The following is a 20,748-nucleotide window of genomic DNA, read 5'->3' as shown; positions in this document are numbered from 1 at the left end:
CAGACTACACTTTGCATAATCTCTTAGCTTTTGTTTTAATGTGGCTTTTATTTATAAACAAGCACCTTTGATACTTGTACTTTTAGATACATGTTCAAGTTACTTTTGCACATCTGTCTTCCAGCTGTCTGTCTTTGGAAACCATTACTTCCATGAAAAATACAATTGTGACACTTGTCTAGCAAAGACAACTGTATTTCAATGTGCATGTAGTGTGTATATATTTTCAAAGTTTTGCTTCAAATGTGAAATGTATTAACTATAATTCTGGTGTGAATCAGGTTATCTTATTCTTGCCTGTATTATAAAATTAATTACTGTGAATAGCTACTTAGTTTTCATTTACCTTCTGTAGCACTAGCAAGAACCTTTATTATCAGTAAGAAATGTGGATTAGGTATTTAACTCCAAATTCTGCTTAAGCATTATGGAACAATATTGCTTTCTTGAAACCTCACGTGTATGAGATGATAGGACTGACAATAGCTTTGCCACTAAAACTGAGCAGGTAGGGGAAAATCTGAATACAAAGATACTTGTCATTAGCTGTATCTCTTTTATCTGTAGTTCTTGTACTTAAGTCACACTTGAAAATTTATTGTAGCAGTTTTTTGTAGTTTCTTTTGTTATATATTAAGTTCAAGTTGATTCCTAATACTTGAATATCATGAAAAGGCAATTGTAAGTATGGCAAAGAAGAAAGTAAAGAATCTTGTTTGCTTAATGGGTACTGAACTCCATTTTTGTTTCAAAAGTGGTACTTAAGTACAAAAAGCTTTAACAGCAGTGTTACCTGTTAAAGAAGTGATTTTTCTTTTTCCTGCATGATGGATCCAATTCCTCACACAGAAATCCTGATGTCTGGGTATTTCAGCCTAATTTGGCAAATAAGGCCGGAGTATGTGCAAGTGTGTGTGTGTAGATGGCTACTGAGAGTGGTCTGTCTTCTGGTGTGTCTTGGCAAACCATAGAATCGTAGAATCAGCCGGGTTGGAAAAGACCTCTGAGATCATCAAGTTCTGTAAGTCGAGTGTGCCCAGGGTACATCAGACTTACTGTGTAGATTGAACATGGCAAGTTGATATTCTGGACACACTGAACTTGCTGTGGAGCTTAGCTGTGCAATGACCATCTGTGCAGGGTTTTTAGAGCACTAGGAAGCCTGCTAGTCAGGAAAGCTAGGCTTTCCTTGATTAGGATGCTGCCTATCTGCTCATTCTTTCTGGAATCAATTTCTTCTGCATAGCCAAAACTTTTTGGGGAGAGAAAGAAAATTTGCCCAGAGAAAATCAGATATCAGATACTGATATTATCCTTTCTTTCTGCTTTTCCTACAACAACAAAATAGGAATAAAAATGTTGAAAGATTTCAACATAAGTAATACCGGCTATTCATGCAGAAGATGAATTTTTAGTTGAAAATGAGGTGCAGTGTAGGGCAGTCCACAGTTATGAATGTCTGAGCTTTTGCCAAACAGGACTACTAATAAAGATTGACTTTCCTATTCAGGAATTATTTCTACCTTCAGGTATCTTTTAATGTGAACTCTTCTTTGCCTTGTCATTGGCCAACTTGACTTCCTCAGTGACAATCTCTGTAGAAACAAGGTTCTAGTTTTCAATTCCAGTGGACATTTAGATAAAGATTAAGGAACCAGCGAATGAAATCCATATATTACTTCCGGGAGAACAAAGCAACCCAGATGTGACTCTAGGATCAGTTAAAGAGGAGGCATCCAGGAGAAACAGATCTATGATACTCACCTAATGCACAGCAGTCTTATGATGTCTAATACTACAAATAAGTTTTAAAGTACAAGTAAGAAAATAGGCATAGTTACTTCTGATTTATAATTTGTTATTTTGTGTGAGTTTAAAGGAGCATACATTACATGAAGTTTTGAGCTTTTTCCATTTGTGGATCTTCATGAATGTACGAGCAAGATGTTATCAAGAAAATTTTTTGAATGCTGGTGAAATAATAAATTATGTTTTAAATATATAAAATTATTTTTCTTCTCAAATCTTAAATATTTTTTTTCCTGATGCAGTGTTCTATATAAGACCTTCGGATTAAAGAAAAAAAATAGTATGTGGACAAGGCCTAATGTTTTTCCATTTGGCTGCCTCACAAAAAAGCAACGTAATCCTCTAAATCCTGCTTTACTCTGAGGATCAATTGATTCTACTTTTTACTACCGTAAATAGACAGTCCAGAAATTGTCTTTGAGGCAGCTATTTTGAAGCTTGGTCTTCCAGTGATTTGAAAGTATGAAGACTTTTTTTTTATGAGAAAGACAATGTTAATAAGGATAATATTCTCATGAACTTATTTATAAAAAATTGAAAGCAGTTTCTTTTCAAAAATTGACCAGATTCCATAGCCATTCTAAAAAAATTATTTTCCATTTTTGCAGTTGTTTTCTTTTGCAGTTGCGTTCTTCTCATGTTTTTACTTTTGATCTTTGGCATTTACTGTGGCTTTAGTTTCAGATTTTACTAGGATGACGTTCATGTGTGAAATTTATCATCGTCAGGTGTAATTTTTAAGTTAGGAATGAGAAATTTCTGTTTAATGTCTTGGGTTTTTTTAGTTGTGTCTTTTGTTGGCAAACAGATCAGTTATCTAATGATATTGGTCAACGCTTCTACTGATACAGTTTTGTTTTAGTTCTCCCATGAAAGCCTCACTGGCGAAAGCATTTACTCCAGTTTTGGGTTATAACTACACCAGGAGGTTTTTTGCTACTGTGAGCATACTGGTAAAAGTAGATTCAAGCGTTTGCCTAGTTTTGACTAGGCCTAGAATGAGGAAAAATAGTAAACTGTCCTGCATTCCATCTTTATGGGCTTTTTGTTTGTTTATGTTACTGGTGTCTATCAACCTTGATTTGCAGTTGACGTAGGATTTTGAGACTTTTTGTTCTTTTCCATTGTATGCACTATTCTGTAAAATACTTACAAGAATTATTTTTATCCCTATGGTGGTGATTTAGTACAGGAAATAACATCTGTTCCTGCTCTATATGTGTCCTTTTTCCTTTCTTTCAGTATGAATGCAACATTGTGTATTTTCCAGCTAGATTTTACTATCCGAGATTATGCTAAAATGAAATCCTTTTGAAACTTTGTTAATGCTGATATAAAATAGAAAGCCAAATCACCTTATTGGTATGTGATAGTTTTATGATTTATCTCTCTGTAATGGTGATCATGCAGACCTAGCTAAAATATTTTTATTTTATATATGTTTTTATTTGCCTTCACTGAGAAGTAAATGTAAAAATGTCAAATGTAAATTTTGCACTGTTAGGTACTTTCTTGGCTGTAAGTCATCCCACAGATTCTCAGAGCATGCTTGTAAATTTTTTTGTATGAACTTACTACTATCTTCTTTCAAAGCATTTTATGGAACTTCATGAATTTTTCTCATCCTTGTAATTGAAAATATTATTAAGCTACTTGCCTTTTATAATACAGTTCAAGGAATAGCTGTGGACCCTTTATCGTGACCTTTGAAGCAGGTCCATAATGAAACAGTCTGTTGGGTTCAGCACCTACTGGTTCATGACCTCTTGCCCCAGCAATGCTTTTTTTTCCAGTTATTGGCAGGAACTTGCACAGATAACACCTCTAAATTCTCTTTTGCAACACATACATATGGTATGTGTTACACTGTGCTGAATTTTAAAGCCAATGAGTTGTTCTTGATATTTTATTTGCATGTACAAAGCAGTAGATTTTCATTTTACACAAGTGTTCATTTAAAACTTTTTTTCTTATGCCTTAGTATCATAAGTGGACCTGTTCACCTAAAAATAAAAACCACAAACATTTCTCATTTGACTTGCAGGTATCTCCATTTTGCTGATATCAGAAAAAGAGTGAGTTAAATTGGCATCCTTGGGAATCCTTCTAGCCAAAGGTAAGCATATTTTGTAACCAGTGGAAAATATATTTTTAGTATGTTTGTAGTATTTTTAAATACTTTTAAAATAAAAAGGCAGCTCTGCTGCTCTGTTTCTTGATGTTTGATACCTCACAAATTATATTTCTTTGGGATACCTAGAGCATCTTAACAAACCCATAAGAGAATCCTTTATATGGCTTGGCATACAAGTTAGTCATAGAATGATAGAACGGTTTGAGTTGGAAGGGACCTTGAGGATCATCTAGTTCCAATCCCCCTGCCATAGGCAGGGACACCTTCCACTAGACTGTGTTGCTCAGGACCCCATCCAACCTGGTATTGAGCAATTCCACCCACAGCTTCTCTGGTCAACCTGTTCCAGTGCCTCACCAGTCTCACAATAAGGAATTTCTTCCTAATATCTGATCTAATTCTACACTCTCTGAGTTTAAAGCCATTACGCCCTCATCCTATCACTACATGCCCTTGTAAGAAGTCCCTCCCCAGGTCTCTTGTAAGCCCCTTTTAGCTACTGTGAGGCTGCTATGAGGTGTTCCCAGAGCCCCTCTTCTCCACGCTGAACAAAATCAACTCTCTCAGCTGGTGTTCAGAGGAAGTTCAGCAGTTTTCTTAAATCTACCACTTGGCAGATTGCCTCTTGTTAGTATTGAAGTGTATGGTACAACCACTTTGAGACAATGTTTATTATACAGCTGTTATTATGCAGAATGATGATTGTGTTCCTTAATGCATCAGATAAGCCAAAAATAAAATCACAGTTTTGACGATCTGGAAGTTCTTAGCTTGGTCCTCCTCTGGAGAAGAGCTAATATGATCAGAAATAGGCACTAACATAATACAAAGAAAGAATGTCCTTTTTAAGGGCTAATTAGGCTGCTTGTAGAAATTCCCAAGTCTCCAGTTGTAAAAAATCATGGCATTTTGATATTTTAAGCACCAGGAATTGAGGTGAAGTTATCCTCCTATACCTCCTGCCTTTACAAACTTCTTCATCTAGTCCAGCTGGATTGTTTATGGTTTTAGTGTATGGCTCATGTTTAGAAATACTTTATGTTGGCTGAACACAATCTGTCATCTAAAGACATTTAGTGTAGTAGTTTTTTTTGCCTGTCATATTAATGACACCAGTAAAACTTTAAACTTTCATTTCTGACATAGTGTTTCCAGAAGGAAAAAAAATTCTGAATCCAGAATTTTTAAAGTTTTTATTTTAAGTTTATTTTGCATTAGATATTTGTAAAGTATGAAGTAACATTACTGCTTTTGGATTCTTTACAGGCTTGTCAGTCTATTCAAAGAATCAAATTTAGGAGAGTCTGAATAATTGACCTTCCTTGCCATGTTTGCCATATGCTTTGATGCAAAAAACCAAATTGAACTTTCTGTCCAGCCACCTGAGCCCCTCTGCACTCCGTGTGCTACAGCAGTTAAACTAGGTCGATGTTTAATAGCTACATATTATCATTTATCAGATTTTAAGTGGCTTCCTTTGCTTACATCAAGTTAATAGTTTCTTTCCCCTTCTCATCTGAGACTCCATTTCTCAATAAATAGTTCTATAATACAAAAGATCACCAGACTACTGTGTTACTGAGCCTGATGAAGTTCTGCTATATTAAAGGCAGTGTATAACATACCTCTGAAAATTTTACCTACTACTTTTCATAGAAACAGTGTGTTTTGCTTCAGAAGTAGTCTGACTGAGAGGACAATATTGTAACATATTTTGTATTGTGTGTTGTCAGGAATATCTGCATTTGAATAATGCTAATGTAGTACAAGAGAGCTTAACACTGGTAAATCTAGTCTAGAATAGTGTGCTAACCACTTCTAATATTGCATTTGCTTTATCTTTTGGCTGTATAGTTAGGCAAGGCATAGTAGATGTTTAAAGAAGTCTGGAAGAAACTGAAAAATACAATTTGTAATTTTCTTTTGCTCTCTTTCTGTAGTTAAAGAGTAATAGTAGTTGTAATATAATAATGCTGCAAAAAGAATGAGGGTTGCAGATGTTCAATCTTTAATGATGTGCATTGTTTATCTACTGATAAACTGAACTACAAGCTAGTGAACCACTATTCCTTTTATATTTCTGATAGTTATTGTATAGGGACGTGTACATGGGACACCCTATTCAGTCTTGTAGTTTGGTGTTTTGGAAGTATGTTTGTGACCTTGTGATGAACCAGCTTTTAAAGACTTATATATTCACGTGAATTAATGAAAACCTAATCTATTGACAGTTTGTATATGGTGTTGATAGTTATGATATGGGGGTAGATAGAACAGTGTAGTTTGTGGATAAACATACCATATATTCAGAAACTAATGCAAACAAAAATGTATAGCAGTAAATTTGATCTAACAGTATATTTACAGTGTGACACAACTTACGTAAAACACGGCATGCATTTGGTACAAAGAAAATTGTTTTCAGAACCTGAACTGTATTGGACAAATCATAAAATTTCCGAGTAGGACAGACACCTCTTGAGATCAAGCAGTCTAACCCTCCTGCTAAAGGATGATCAGCTAGAGCAGGTTGCTCAGGGTTAAGTCCAGTCAGGTTTGAAATATTTTCAAGGGTGGAGACCCCACAACTTCTCTCAGCAACCTGTTCTATTGTCTGACTCTCAGTCAAAAAATATTTTCTTATGTTTAGATGGAGGTTCATGTGTTTCCTGTCTTATTGCCTCTTATCCTGTCATTGAACACCAATGAGAAGAATCTGGCTTCCTTTTCACTGCCCCCAGTTAGGCACTTGTAAGATCCCCTCTGAGCCTTCTCTTCTCCAGTATGAACAGTCCCAGCTCCCTTAGCCTTTCCTCACATGAAAAATGCTCCAATCCCTCAATCTTTTTAGTGGTACTTTTCTGGGTTTGCTCCTATCGTTCCATGTTGTTCTTGTACTGGGGAATCCAGAACACAATACTCCAGATGTGATGAGGGAATAATGATGGAATTTTAGCTCTAACCAGTAAGTGCAAAACAACTAGCTAGAAATGCAGATAGGCACATACCAGTTTTGTCAGTAGCAATGCACTATGTTCAGTAATGCTGTATGGTCTTCTCAATCTCCAAATTAGTATCCTTTAGTTTCTCTGTGAGAAGTATTTATGCCACAGTCTGGGGGGAAGGAATGGGACTGAGACAGCAATAAGAGTCACGACACAAGATAGAAGGTCCAAGCTATCTCCCTTTATTGAGGGTGAACATGGGTTTATATAGGGTTTGGGTAGAAGGAGCTGGAAAACTGGGAGGAGCATGGGATAGACAACCAGGGGAACAAAAGAGGGAAAGAATTTGGGAGAAGAGGGAGGAATTTGGGAGGAGCTGGGGAAGACCGAGGACCAATGGGAGCTCACTCCACACTGCAGCATATTCCAGCCAATCAAAGGGAGGAGCAGGGTAGCAGGGAACAAACAACTCAGGGCAAGTCTGGACATGCCCAAACAATGCACATGAATGGGGTGTTATATTAACAGTTTTTAAATTCCGTTGAAACTTTGAAAGTCCATGTAATAAATTCTTCTCAACCATCCTAAATTCTTCTTCATGCTTGAAATCTTTCCCAGTCCAATTCTGTGTCCTTCACATCTTTATACTTAAGTATAAATAAAATATCAAGCTGCTTAATTTTTCAAGGCATGTATGCTTTAGTCTTGGAGAAGCCCATAGTCTTAATAGTTGTTTCATCTGCCATCTGGATGGAAAGGTCATAGGATAAGTGAACCAATATTTTTTTAAAAAGTTAATCACATACTACAGAATACTAATAATGCTGTGCATTATTTCTGTTTTTGTAAAATCATACCAATCTGCAGAGTTGGTCTTCCTAGTCTGGGTCCCTTCTGACTGTCATAAATGTAGCAGGACTTACCAGTTGAGGCAGAGGACTATTTTGGTTCCTAAAGGCAGTGAGCCAAAAAAATACTTGTGCTATGTTCTGTCTTTCTGCACTGTGCTCTACAAAGTGTGTGGTTCTGGGAAGATTTGTTAGTTTGGCTGGATCTTTCCATTTAGCCTACTGGAGTTTGGAAAGAAGTAGGATTCTCTCACCTCTACAAATGCTGTAAATAACAAATAATCTCTAAATAACAAAGAGATAACAGTAAGAAACACTAGTTGACTAAGCATGCATTATTTGTGAGTTCCACCGAAGTAGAAGTCAAGGTAAAATAACATGCATGTTAATAAAACAGAAGAGCTTACTAATGTGCATTTCGCGTTAGCTGTTTTGGAGAGGGCATGGGGAAAAAAGGTAGTGTTGGCAGGTTGGGTGGGAGAGTTAGGATCAAGAACTAGAGAGTGATGAGTCTTAGAAGGGAAAGAGACAGCTAATTAAAAATAAAAATAAGAGAAGCTAGTGCTAAACTTCCTTTCCCTAGCCCTTAGCAAATGTAATATATATTTTCTCTTTGAGGAAGAGGCTGATGTACCACTGGTGCTAACTAAAGAGATGTAAGAAAAAACAACGAATGTCTTAATAAGCAAATAAAAAGAATGAAAGAAAGTTGTTGGGAGGGAGAGCAGAAAGGACACACACCATCCTGATCTCTTAATATAATCTAATTTATTTCAGCAAAATGATTTATGTGTTTTTCTTGTATACAAAGTGAAGGATTACAATAAATTATCTTAATTGAAATCCTTTGTTTCTGCCTCATGCAGAAAAAGACTTCTAATGAAATATTTGAAATAATTAAGAATTAATGCAAATACTTTTGAAGATAAGGTGCAAAATGGGTAAAAAACATCCTATGAGCTTGTTTCTGGTTGTTACTAGAATTATGCAGCATGAGTGGGAAGGTTGGAAAAAAAGAGCTATGCGTTTGTGAAGGAGAGACTTCTCAGAGAAAATTGGAGAAACAGAACATGGAACAACATGGGAAAGATGGGAAATGAAAAAATACCAAACAAACAAAAGAATTTGAAAATAGTTCAGGGAGAGCCAAAACCCTTCTGGAATTAAAGCTGGTGAAAGATGTGAAGGGCAACAAAAATCCCCTGTTGCAAGTACATAAGCAATAGAAGGAATGCTAGGGAAAATGTGAGTCCACTGATAGTGGGATAGGGGATCTGGTGACAACAGGCACAGAAAAAGCTGAAGAGTTCAGTAGATTTTTCACTTCAGTCTTCACTGGTAAGACTGGCCTTCTGGAACCCCAGACAGTGTGGAGCAAGCAAGATTTACCATCAGTGGAGGGTGATTAAATTACGGGATATTTAAACTGATCATAAAGAAGTCCATGGGACTAAATAGAGGGTGCACCCATAAATGCAGATGAAGCTGATTGATGTCAGTGTGAGGGCACTCTTGATTTTCTTCAAAGGGCCATGCGATTTGGAGAGGTTCCCGAGGACTGAAAAAAGGTCTGTTAAAGAAGAATCTGGAGAAGTACAGGTCAATAAGGCTTGCCTGTGCTTGTGAAGGTGACAGAGCAAGTAATCCTAGAAGGTATTTCCAGATACAAAACTAGGAGGAGTGCGGTTGGGCTGCCATCCAGAGGGACCTAGACGAACGGGTAGAGGAGAACATCCCTAGTTCAAAAAAGTGCCAATTCCTGCAGCTGGGGAGAAATAACCCAGCAAAGTGTCCTTGTGGCAGCGCTGGTGAGGCCACACCTGTAATACTATGTGCAGTTCTGGGTTTCTCAGTACAAGAGAGAGATGGACATACTGGAAAGCGTCCAGTCCAGGCCACAAAGAAGGTTAAGGGACTGGAACATTTCTCATACTGGGAAAAGCTGAGTGAGCTGGAGCTGATTGGCCTAGAGAAGGCTAAGGAGGATCTCATCAATGCATAAGTACTTGAAGGGAGGATGTAAAGAGGAGTTAGGCTATTTTCAGTGGTGCCCAGTGACAGGACAAGAGGCCATGGGCATAATTTGAAATATGTGAAATTCTATCTGAACATAAGAAAAGACTTCTCCAATGAGGGTGGTTGGGCAGTGGAACAGGCTTCTGGGAGAGGTTGTGGATTTTCCATCCTTGAAGATATTTAAAACCTAACTAGACATGGCCATGAGCAGCTAATCTATCTGACCCAGGACAGTTGGGCTAGATAATCTCCAGTAGTCTCTTCCGACTTTGAAGACTCTGTGTGGTTCTGAGAAAATAGCAAAAGGGGAGAAATTGATGTCTATTTTTCAAGCAGGAAAAAAGCTAGAACATACTGATAAATTCCATTAATTAAAAAGATTAAGTCAAGGTCACTTGCAGCTTTTTCTTAATCTAGTTGCAGGGAAAATGCTTGGGCTGTTCATTCCTTGGTTCGTGAGCTTAGGTAGCAGGGTAATAGACATCAGAATATTTTTCAGGCTCAGTTAATTAGGAGGCAGAAAGATTTAATGAGGTTTTAGAAGCATTTTCCAGGGTCAAAATGGATTGTCTAAAAGATATATGAGAGCTTTGAATTTTGTGAAACCGGCTATGCTGTAATATTTTTTACCCTGTGTATGCAATGTCTAAATTTTTGTTTTCAGTAAATTTTAGTCTTAAAATATTGATTTTTATGATACTGATGACCTCTTGTTATATTTGATCTTCTCTTGGGTAGCCTATCTCATCCACTCCTATCTAAAAAATGCAGACAGCTTAAAATAATCTCCTGCAGGCTGACCTGGTCTGGTTATTAACCCAGCACGCTCTGAGCCCTGTCTGTTTGCAAAGTTGAGGGGGGAGGAGAGGGCAAGAGGCGAGGAAAATCAGAAATTAGAAATCTCACAAGTAACCTGTTTGTCTTTCATGGTTCTCTAAAAAGTTATTCATTTGCTGTGAACAATACTTCGTAGTTCTTATCTGTTAGACTTCTTGCAATTTTTTTTCTTTGTCTTGCCATCTCGCTCCTGTTATTTAAGCCTAGTAACCTGATTTGCTGCCTTGTCAAATTCCTCCTTGTGAACGAAGTGTGTACTCTGTCTGGCATGGCAACCTGTGAGAAGGGGGAAAGAGGGACACAAAATTTTCCCAGATCCTCCACTTCATCTAGTGCCTGCTTGTACACAGTTTTTCTGTTTTATCTTATTGCAAATATGAGAGACTCATATGGATGGAAAGAAATCATATTTAAAAATAAATAAACAGAAAGGTTTTTTCTTGAAATTTCTTGAGATTTTTCCGTTGTATTTAAGACTAGTGACATTAAGTGCTCCAGACAGCTTCAGGAAGGGCAGGACTAAATGCCATTAAATGCTGAAGATCAAAGTCCTCTGCAGCAAGAAAGTTTTCTCAAAAATATAAACTAAATTTTTAAACATTTTTTGAAGTGGTTGTTTCTAAGAGGGACAGAAACACATGCTTCCATTTCATGTACTTTTTGTTAAGCATATATGCTGACTGTCTCTTTAGAAGAAAAGAGAAGCGCAGGCATTTCTGTATGTAACATCATTCCTTTTGTTATTTGTCTCTTGGAGACTATAGAAAAGTGATCTTTATTGTTGTTAATGATGATAACAGCTAATTATGTTTGGGTGACTGACAGATTCGGTAGACTGTCTATTTCTACTTTGCCTTTCTTTATTTTTCGCTTGGCTCCAAAGCACCATTCACAGATATTTAATTTCTCTGACTTAGTGATGGATGTTATTGTTGTACCATGTTTAGAAGCCAGATACAAAGACTATGACTTTGATTTTTGACTCTGATTGTTTTCATCCTTCACTAAAGTAGGATTATTTTTTTTTAAGAAGACCATACTTAGAAATATCTTCCTGTGCCTTTTTAAAAATTAGAATATACCTGTAAATAGACTTCTTTGTGGTTTTTTTTTTTTTTCCTGTTTTATTCCTATTGACAAGCCTTTTTTGTTTTAGAATTTTCAAGGTCAGAGTGGGCTGCAGGTTTCATTCAAAACTATTTCTAAGGAGCAGATAAACTGATGGCATAGTCTATCCCTTTTGCTTTACATATGCTAATTATTAGATAGCATTTGGCAGTTGGTAGCTTTGTCTGAGCAGGAGGAAGAATGTCAATTATATGACAGCTGTATGCGTGTCAGCTAACTTTGTCTCCAGGGCAGCCAGCACTTACAGTACTTTTAGATTTAGCAAGGTAATCTTAGGCTCTCCCTTACTTTGTGTTTGATATAGTTTGACTTAGAAACAGTGTTCTTAAACAGTATTCTTAAATTAGAAATAAGCGTTTGAAATACTATGTTTTTCTCAAAGGGGTTAGTGTATGGGACTATGATAGATTTCAAGTTGCTGAGGCGTGGTATTACCGGATGAAGTAGAAGGAAACTTGCTCTATCATAGGATTATTACCACTCTAAGGAGTTGTTAGGATTGATATTTTTTATCAAGATAATGAAGTGATGTAGCTAGAAAGTTAAAATTGAGGCTATTTTTAAATTTAAGCTCCTTTTTTGGGGTGGTGAGGGGGTTGAATGCCATTTTAAAGAAGTAACTATGAAAATACAGAAGTTGACAAACTGCATACTGAAATCGTGTTGTAGTTTACAAGTGTGTTTAATTAAGTAAGATGATTTTTGTCTTGAACCTCCATGTTTGTATTCCAGTTGCCCTTGTATTTTTTTTATTACTAAGCTCACATAGGACACTAAAGTAGAATTCTCCATTGTGTTAGGTGTGTGGGGCTTAATATGAGATGTGTGCATAGCTTTTAGAACTATGTACTAAAGTAATTATTTCATTGTTGGAAGCTTCAGGTTTCCTGGTCTCTCATCTTATCTCTCTTCTTTGTGAATATCAAACTGAAGTAGATGGTGTAGTATTAATGCTTTACTCCTCTGGTTGATTTAAAGTTATTTTGGCTTTTTTTCATGTATTACTGTATTGCTGAGTGAAAAATCTTTACGAAACTGGATTGGGATTTCTGTTTGTTTAGCTGTCTTTTGCCAGAAAAATCAGTCCCTCATACTAACCTCCCAGCTTTGGCTATAAGATCAATGGATGGGTGATGACAGACTGCATTCTACTGGGACATGTATTCTACTATGTGCCCCTCAGCACCCACATGCTCCCTTTTCTGGAGCTTTCTCATACACTTTCCTTCTCTTTGTTTCACCCAGTATTGCAATAGTGCCCCCTCTCTTATATCCCTTTCTTAAAATAGTAAAATAGCCCAACAGCTTCTTTCCTTTTGCTTTAGTTAAGCCACCAGGTTATGTGCCCGTGATCAACGTAGTTGCTAAAGAGAAGAGATCTGATCTTAGTTAGTACATGCAAGCCTCCTGGCCCTACTGGTGCATAGATTTATATCTTGTATGTACTTCAGACTATGTGTTCGTATTCTTCCTAACCTAAGGGATCAAGCAATTCAATCTTGCTCAGGCCATGGGTAGGACTGCAAAACTGATTTTAGATGTTGTATAGACTTAGAAGTAGAGAGAAACACTGGTAAGAAAATAGTAATTTTAGTTACAATATATTAGTAGTGCTTAATTAAATTATCCGGTCCTATTAAAAATAATTTGTCCAGCAGTTCTCTTTGTAGTTAATTTACTTTCTTCTTCTACTTTTCCCCTCCTTCTCCCAGCTCCATGCCTGGAATGTTAACATAGGACTTAAGTTTTCTAACTGACAGATTTATTTTTTTTATTGCTCTTAATGGCTTCCAAGTGTCAGCTTTGACTAGAGTATACTTACTGTCTCCTTTCAATCCTCAGTAATTGTGCTGATTTGCATGTAGTGAGCAATCCCCATTTTTTTGTTTCAGTTGTTCCCATCTAGATGCTCTGTCCTTTTTACATGGTATATTCCCTTAAGTATTCAGCCCAGCAACTGCCCAGCTATGTTGGGCATACCGCTCAGTGAAAAGTTTACTAATTTTTTTTGTACTTATCTTCTGTTCTCTAGTTAGCAGAAGCAGAACTAAGCGCAGTGTAAAGAGATGTTTCTGTATTTATGTTTAAATTACAGAATGTTGTAATAGGACCTTGTTTCATAGCATGGAAGGAGATCTTACTGAGGCATCCCATACCTTCTCTGAAGGCTATTTCAGGGGGTGGATGGTTGAGTTTTTTGTTGGTTTTGTTTGTTTGTTTTTGAGGTTTTGTTTTGGGTTGGTTTTTTTTGTTTCTTTTTTTTTGTTTGATTGTTGGGGTTTTTTGCACACTTTTAGTTCTTGTACTCCCTTATAAAAATGCCTTTACAAAGGCAGGACAGAAGTGTCTGTATGTATTCTATGGGTGAATCTTTGCAGTGTGTTATTCACACTTAATTCCATAACGTACGTGCTACCTTCTTTATTCAATTGTTAGGAAATCTGCTTATTAATTGAATCAGAAGACATCTGGTTTTGATAGTGATCCATGTTTTAAAAAAATCTTTCAATTGACCACATATGTGGTCTATCAAGTGGTATTCATTCATTCTCTGGAAGCAAACATTTCCAGTGAAGTACCGCCTACATGTCCATTGCCCAGACTCAGCATCTACTTCCGTTGTCTACTCTACAATTATTAGAGGTTGATGATAGCTAGAGCTGTGAAGAATTTTTTTTTTTTTCCCTGTTACATGAATAGTTTGGTTTCTAAGTGTTTCTGTATTTGCTGAAGATGGAGATCTGCAAACTTTCCTCTACATGCCTTCTGACTTCATACTAGCCAGTTGATTGGTAGTTTCAGTATTTCACTGGGGCATTGATGGCTGAGCTTCCGTTTTGTAGACTTGTTGCAATAAGATTTAATTTCCTTTCATGTATTAAGTAGAGAAGTGAGAATTTATTTCTTACTGGGATCTAAAGGATATTGCAACACAATAGGAATACATAGTTAGAAATGTTACTTGGAAAGCAAGCTGTATATTGAACAGACTGTACTAATTTTTTAATTAATAAAATAACTTTCCTCTAAAAACAAAAATCAAACACCCCTCCTCCCCAAAAGACCCAAACCAACCAACTCACAAACAAAAAACCCCAACACAAACACTATCAAGACAAATCAAACTCAAATTTGTTTCCCTCTTGGAGTATTTCTGGATAGGAAGATGTTTACTGTGTTGTACTGTGTAGTAGTATTGGATATTTTTTTTTCTGTATTTGTATTTCAGTTCTGCAGTTCTACAAAGCTGCTTTTCTCCAGTAGACTTAGAATTTTTATGTTAATGTGTGCTCTTTCCCCAGTTACTGCACACTGTCACTGGGGTTCTGTAGAGTTCAATGGAAATAATGCCTGTCTTGTTTAGCTTAAGCACAATATGTTACTATAGTAGTTTCACTCAACTTTTTTCTATGTGCAAAGCAGCTTGCATGGTGCATTGAATTTTGTCTCATTCGAATGTAGAGTCATTGTATATGTAGGAACAATTAATTGTATATCAGTACATTGCGTTCAATTTTTGTGTGTTTGTTTAAAAATGTGCTTTTTTCAAACTCACAAATGTTGCCAATATCTGCTTTAAAAAATTACCATTTATTAAGATTTATTAAAAATTTAGACATTCAACAAATACTCCTTTGAGTTATAACTTGTTTGAGAAACAAATATGAAAAGAACTTTTGCATTAAGATACATTGTCCTGCCTTAATTGGGTGCATTCTTTGTCACATAGTGACAAAGAATGAGGTACTTAATGCCTTCTTTGTCTTTAATAGTTTTTAATAATAAGACCAATTGTTCTTCAGGTACACAGCTCCTTGAGCTTGAAGACAGAGACAGGGAGCAGAATGAAGCCCCTGTAATCCAAGGGGAAATGGTCAACAACCTGCTACTCCACTTGGTCACCTACAAGTTTATGGGGTTGGATGGGATCCATCCAAGGGTACTGAGGACTCAGGTGCTCACCAAGCCATTTTCGGTCATTGACCGTGGTGCAATGACTTCTAAATTTCTCCCTTGAGTGGTTCCTGCATACAACAAGGTCACATTTTATTTGCACTTGATCCGACACTAAGTCCATTCGAATAGGAGAGACACTTTCATCTGAAATTGGGGGGTGGGGTCAAACTGGGGAAATGTGTTTTACCTGAGAAATCTGACTACAGATTTGCTTTTAATTTTCTGCAAAGACTAACAAATTGATCTGCTACCTCTCATTATGACTAATTCTGTTAGTTCTATCTAGCTGGCATTTTTGGGTAAGGAATAATATTTAGCTTAGTTTCAAATACTTTAGGATTTCCACATTGAATATTAGAATGGAAGAACTGATTGGCTCATGAGTTGATAAGCCTTTGGTTCTTTCATGAAGAGTTTTATTAGTAAGCATAGAGACCCATTTTCTTTTGATCTGTGGAAGAATTGCTTTAACTGGAACAGTAAGTCTAGTCTCTATTATTAAAAGGTATTTTTGAAGTGTCTTAGCAAGAAGAAACTAATTCCAGTTAGTATATGACTCCTTTTATGCAACACAGTCTTCCAGGAAGATGTGACAAAATAATATGGCATTCCCATTTCATATTCAAAATGAGTTCTTGTATTCATGAAGTACTTTGATCAAGAACAGGTATTTCAGTTATTCTCTTGATAGAAGTCTTAGGTTTTTTTTTTCTTCATACATGTTCTATTTGTTTGAATTATTTTGTGGCTTTGATATGCATTTTTGAGGTTTATAAATACTAATCTCAATGTTTAAACTCACGTATTAACTGAACACTTTCCAAGTAGCTTTAATCAGTTTATGAACTATTTAATTATTAGTTTTTTAAAGGAAAGGCTAAATATTTCTGTCATATTTCCTCTAAAATAATAGCTGAAAAGTGAAATAGATTATTAAAAAAATATTCTAGTTTTTAAAAGTGTGATATACTAGCACAAAGGCTACTATATTTTATTTTTTCCATATTCTGGTCTTGTTTTGGTTTATCTGTTCTAAAAATATGTAATTCATGATCTTTTAAGATTTTATTTGTTTACATACTTTTGTAATTGACAAAGGGTTAATGACAGTGTTCTCTGAAGGGCTTTGTTCCTTGGAATCCTCTCTAGGCTATTGTTTGAAGTAGATCATTTGCTGACTTTAAGAACATACTGAAGTGCATATTTGTTTTGACTTGATTTTGACAGGAGGTGGAGGGATGGATTAGCACCCAGGAGTAACACATGCTATTAACTGTTGATTGTAGGTATATACCCTTCTTATTCAAAGGAAAAGAAGCCTTTAAATAATCATACAGCATAGTGGACATTTTAAAAAATCCCATAGCTTCTCTGCTCTCCTGGAAAGGATAAAGGCAGCCAAGGTAACTGATACTAGTAATGTTGTACAGTGTCTCATCTGACTGTCTTGGATGCTAAAAAGATGTATCTTGGGAAAAAAGAAAGGAGTGATGAATGATACTTTAGGAAGATGCTAATGAGAAGGAAAAATATTGAGATAAAGGAAGTGACAGTAGACGAACAGCAGTGAAATTAAAGAAAACAAAACATTCAGTGCAGAAATGACTAGTAAAACTAAAGAATTAAATGGAAGTATTTCTAGATAAGGAGGCTATAGCAAAGACACGCTTTCAAAGTCAGCTGAACTTAAATGCTATATTGGAAAGCTGGACTTTTGTCAGAGTACTAGACCTTGGAAAGGACAAGGAAAAGGATATTTATAAAAGAGGAAGAAATGGGCTCGGGTGAAGACAATGATATAGGATGTTTTTTTCCTTCCGTGATGTTATAGGAGTCTGAACTTGCCAGGAAGAGACAGATCACTTCTTGATAACAGGTTATTTTGAACAAGGAGTTGGATTAATTCTGAGTTTTTCAGGATGGTTTTCGGCATCATGGACAGAAACCAATTGATTTGGGTGGAAAACAGATAGCATGAATGTGTGGGAGCTGGTGGTGATTAGCAAGCTTTTGCCATCTCTGTAGATGCGTGGAAATTAAATAAATGGTTGATGACAACCATTACCATCCTAATTTTGCCTGGCATCTTAATTTACCTTGTTTGCCTGTTTACATTCTGAATAGCTATGCTTGAGTAACAATTAGCTGTGAATACTCTCATTCCAGACCAAAGGGTGTCATGGTCCTAACACAGATTCGTTGTCTGATTTGTACTCCTTGAAAAGAAGATGATATACATATAGATTGAGATGGAAAATATTGCATGAATTTGGTGTGGTTTGTCGAATACATGGATTCTAGTGTATGGAAGCAGAGAAAAGAGGAAATGAAGAAGCACACTGGAATAAATATAGATGGTAACCACATCATGAGAGGCAAAGAATTCCTGGCGTATGAGGCAAATATGGTATGCAGATGCACACCATTACTTTTATAGAAAGTTAACAAATCTTTGAATGGAAGGAAAAGTATACCCGTGCTATTTATTTTGTAAATATAAATATGCATAACAAAATCTTCCCAGTGAAATGTGGACAGTCTGGTTAATGATTTGATGATATGCTGAAAGAGCTATTCATGAGACTTTGGCACTGTTTTTGGTTTTTTGTTGGTTTTTTTTTTTTTCAAGACTTGGCATTTTGGATAGAAAATCGGAGTGAATTCCTGAGTAAGAGTAATAGGAAAAACAATACTGAAACTGTGCAACTTAATTTTAAGCAGAATGACATGGTTCCTTAAAACATAATTTTACTGAATGTCCCCCACAATCCCATTCTAAGAGCAGTCTGCTACAATTTACTAATTTAAATTTGTTTCACTGCCTGTGTAGGTGTCATGTAATGAAGCCTTCTGAAGTGCAAGTAGCCTTTTAATTTTTCTAAATATGGTTTTAGATGATTACTTAGCAAGTTTATACCCCTCTGTTTTGGCTCAGATTGCTGCCGAAGCTTTTTATTTTAATATAGTTCTCTAGCTAAGGGAAAGGAGGGGAAGTCTTTCTTCATATAAAATCAAAACTGTTGACCAGAAATTTAGTCTGCATTTTCAGAAAGCTGTTTATCATCTAGGAAGAAGAGGTGTTTTTCCTCATAGATACCACAGTCTTAAAAATATTATTTTATCTATATTAAAATATTAAAATATTTTCGAGTTTATAGAGTTTCTGTTTAATTCAGTTTAAGCCTATAAAGCAGAGTTCAGAGTATTTAAAAAACAAGATGGGAGGGAAATTGTGATTTTATTTAAGTTTAAAGGTGGTACAACAGTTTGCAAAAATTTTTTTCTCAAAATTGTTTTTAACATGGGCTTACAGACTAATGGGAGTATGGATGCATTTGTATGCAAAAGCATTTTTCTTTATGCACACACTTGAGGAATGCAACCTTGAACCTGCACTAAGATTTGCTCCCATGGAATGTGTCTGGAAGACATTGAAAGAACTGAAATATGCACTTGATAGAAACAGAAGTATTTATCAAAATTCTTAGTATCTTTGGGCTTGGTCTATTATTGTTGTTTTGAGGGAGTTTTTAAAGTAAAAAATAGTATATCACCATTGACGCTAAGTAAGTCCGAGACTATTTTGATTTTATTGCCTTTGGCATTGCAAAAGACTACTGATCATACTTCATTCAAGACAGAAGAAATTCACATGAGCTTACTCTATGGATGGTTAAGTGCATCTTTAATTGCCTTGGTTGGTTGGTAGGTTTTTTAATTCTTATGTACATTTATTGGTTTTAGAAAAGCTAGCCCAGCAGATTCTATAGAACATTATTTAAAATCACTTTATGAATTGCCCTAGGTAAGGATATTTTTATTAAAGGGTCATACATAATGTTGACATGAATAGCTGAAACCTTTTGTAAGCAATTTATAATTGTTGACAAATATGCAGTCAGAGTTATAAAGGTTATCTGGGTAATAAAGAAAATAAGATTTATTTGATAATGTCCTGAATTTTGGGGTAAAGGAACCTGTTGATTTTACTGATAAGTAGTTGAGTATGTATGGGGAAGGAGAAGGAATGCCATTTATGTTGTTTATATGTCAAATGTGTAGTTTCTCTTATAATCTGAGCCTTTTAAGAGTCAGAGACACAGCAAATGTGATTGTTGCTTTCTAAATTTGGATTTTGAAATAAATCTCTGGTTTCTCTAATGCAAATAAGTTGCAAAAAAAGAGGGAGATAGGCACTGACAGCAAGTAAAAACGCAGTTCCAGAAATGTGCGGTCTGTATGAATGATATACAGTTTGTTGGCTGACCCAAAACTTTGTGCTAAATCAAAGCCAATAATGAAATTCAGAGGCAGATTTTTTACAATGCCTACACTGCATTACTATGCCTGTGTGCGAACACTTTGGATATGTTAATTATACCCTCCTATTTGAACATTTTCATTTACATAAGGAGTAGAACTTGATAAATCAAATATAAAATTCAGTGTCTGATTTATTGGATGGGGTGTTATGTAATCAGAATTTTAAAAGCAAAAGTTAAAACAAAATTGGCCCTGTAAAAGCAAACCATTCCAGACGAATACGAATTTATAATTAACATTCCCCCTGCCTCCCAAAAGTGGACCACAGTCCATCATGACCCCAGTCATGATGATGACTCTGATGACTTTGTCTGGAAAATTCAGACAATTATCTGACAAAAAGTCTTCTTTCCAGTCTAGAAAAATGAGATCTTGCCTCTCTGACTCAAAGTTTTTGAAAGATGTGTTTCCACACTATATTTTTGAAGACTGCTATTTTTTTTTCAGTTTAAAATGTATTTATATAGCTTATTTTCTCAGCAAGACAACTCCAGAAAGTTCTCTGATGTGTGCTTTAACCTAGTAAACTAAAGGAAAACTGTAGAGCAATGGTTATGCTATCTTATTTTTTGCAGTGGTTTTGGTTGTTGGGTTTTTTTGACGTCTTTTTTTTTTAATATATATTTGGGGAGCAGCAGAAGGAAGTGTTCCATAAAGCTTTAACAAAATTATTTTCAATTACAACCCTCCTAAGTCTCATTGATAACAAGGTTTTTAGCCTAACAACAATTTGATTCTAGATAATACATCA

General features: G+C 35.8%; 1 protein-coding gene across 3 annotated transcripts in view; it reads left to right on the top strand.

The window, feature by feature from the left end:
• Window positions 1–20,748, top strand: part of SIPA1L2 (signal induced proliferation associated 1 like 2) — a 131,002-nt gene that overhangs the window by 21,374 nt on the left and 88,880 nt on the right. For all 3 annotated transcript variants that reach the window (XM_017817563.1, XM_017817562.1, XM_017817561.1), the window contains exon 2: window positions 3,854–3,925. The gene's annotated coding sequence lies outside the window, so the exon portion shown is untranslated. The remainder of the gene's footprint in view (window positions 1–3,853; window positions 3,926–20,748) is intronic.

This window comes from Lepidothrix coronata, unplaced genomic scaffold (genome assembly GCF_001604755.1).
Source record: "Lepidothrix coronata isolate B3197 unplaced genomic scaffold, Lepidothrix_coronata-1.0 Scaffold61, whole genome shotgun sequence".
NCBI classification, from domain to species: Eukaryota; Metazoa; Chordata; class Aves; order Passeriformes; family Pipridae; genus Lepidothrix; species Lepidothrix coronata.
This window is presented reverse-complemented; position numbering and strand designations above follow the sequence as displayed.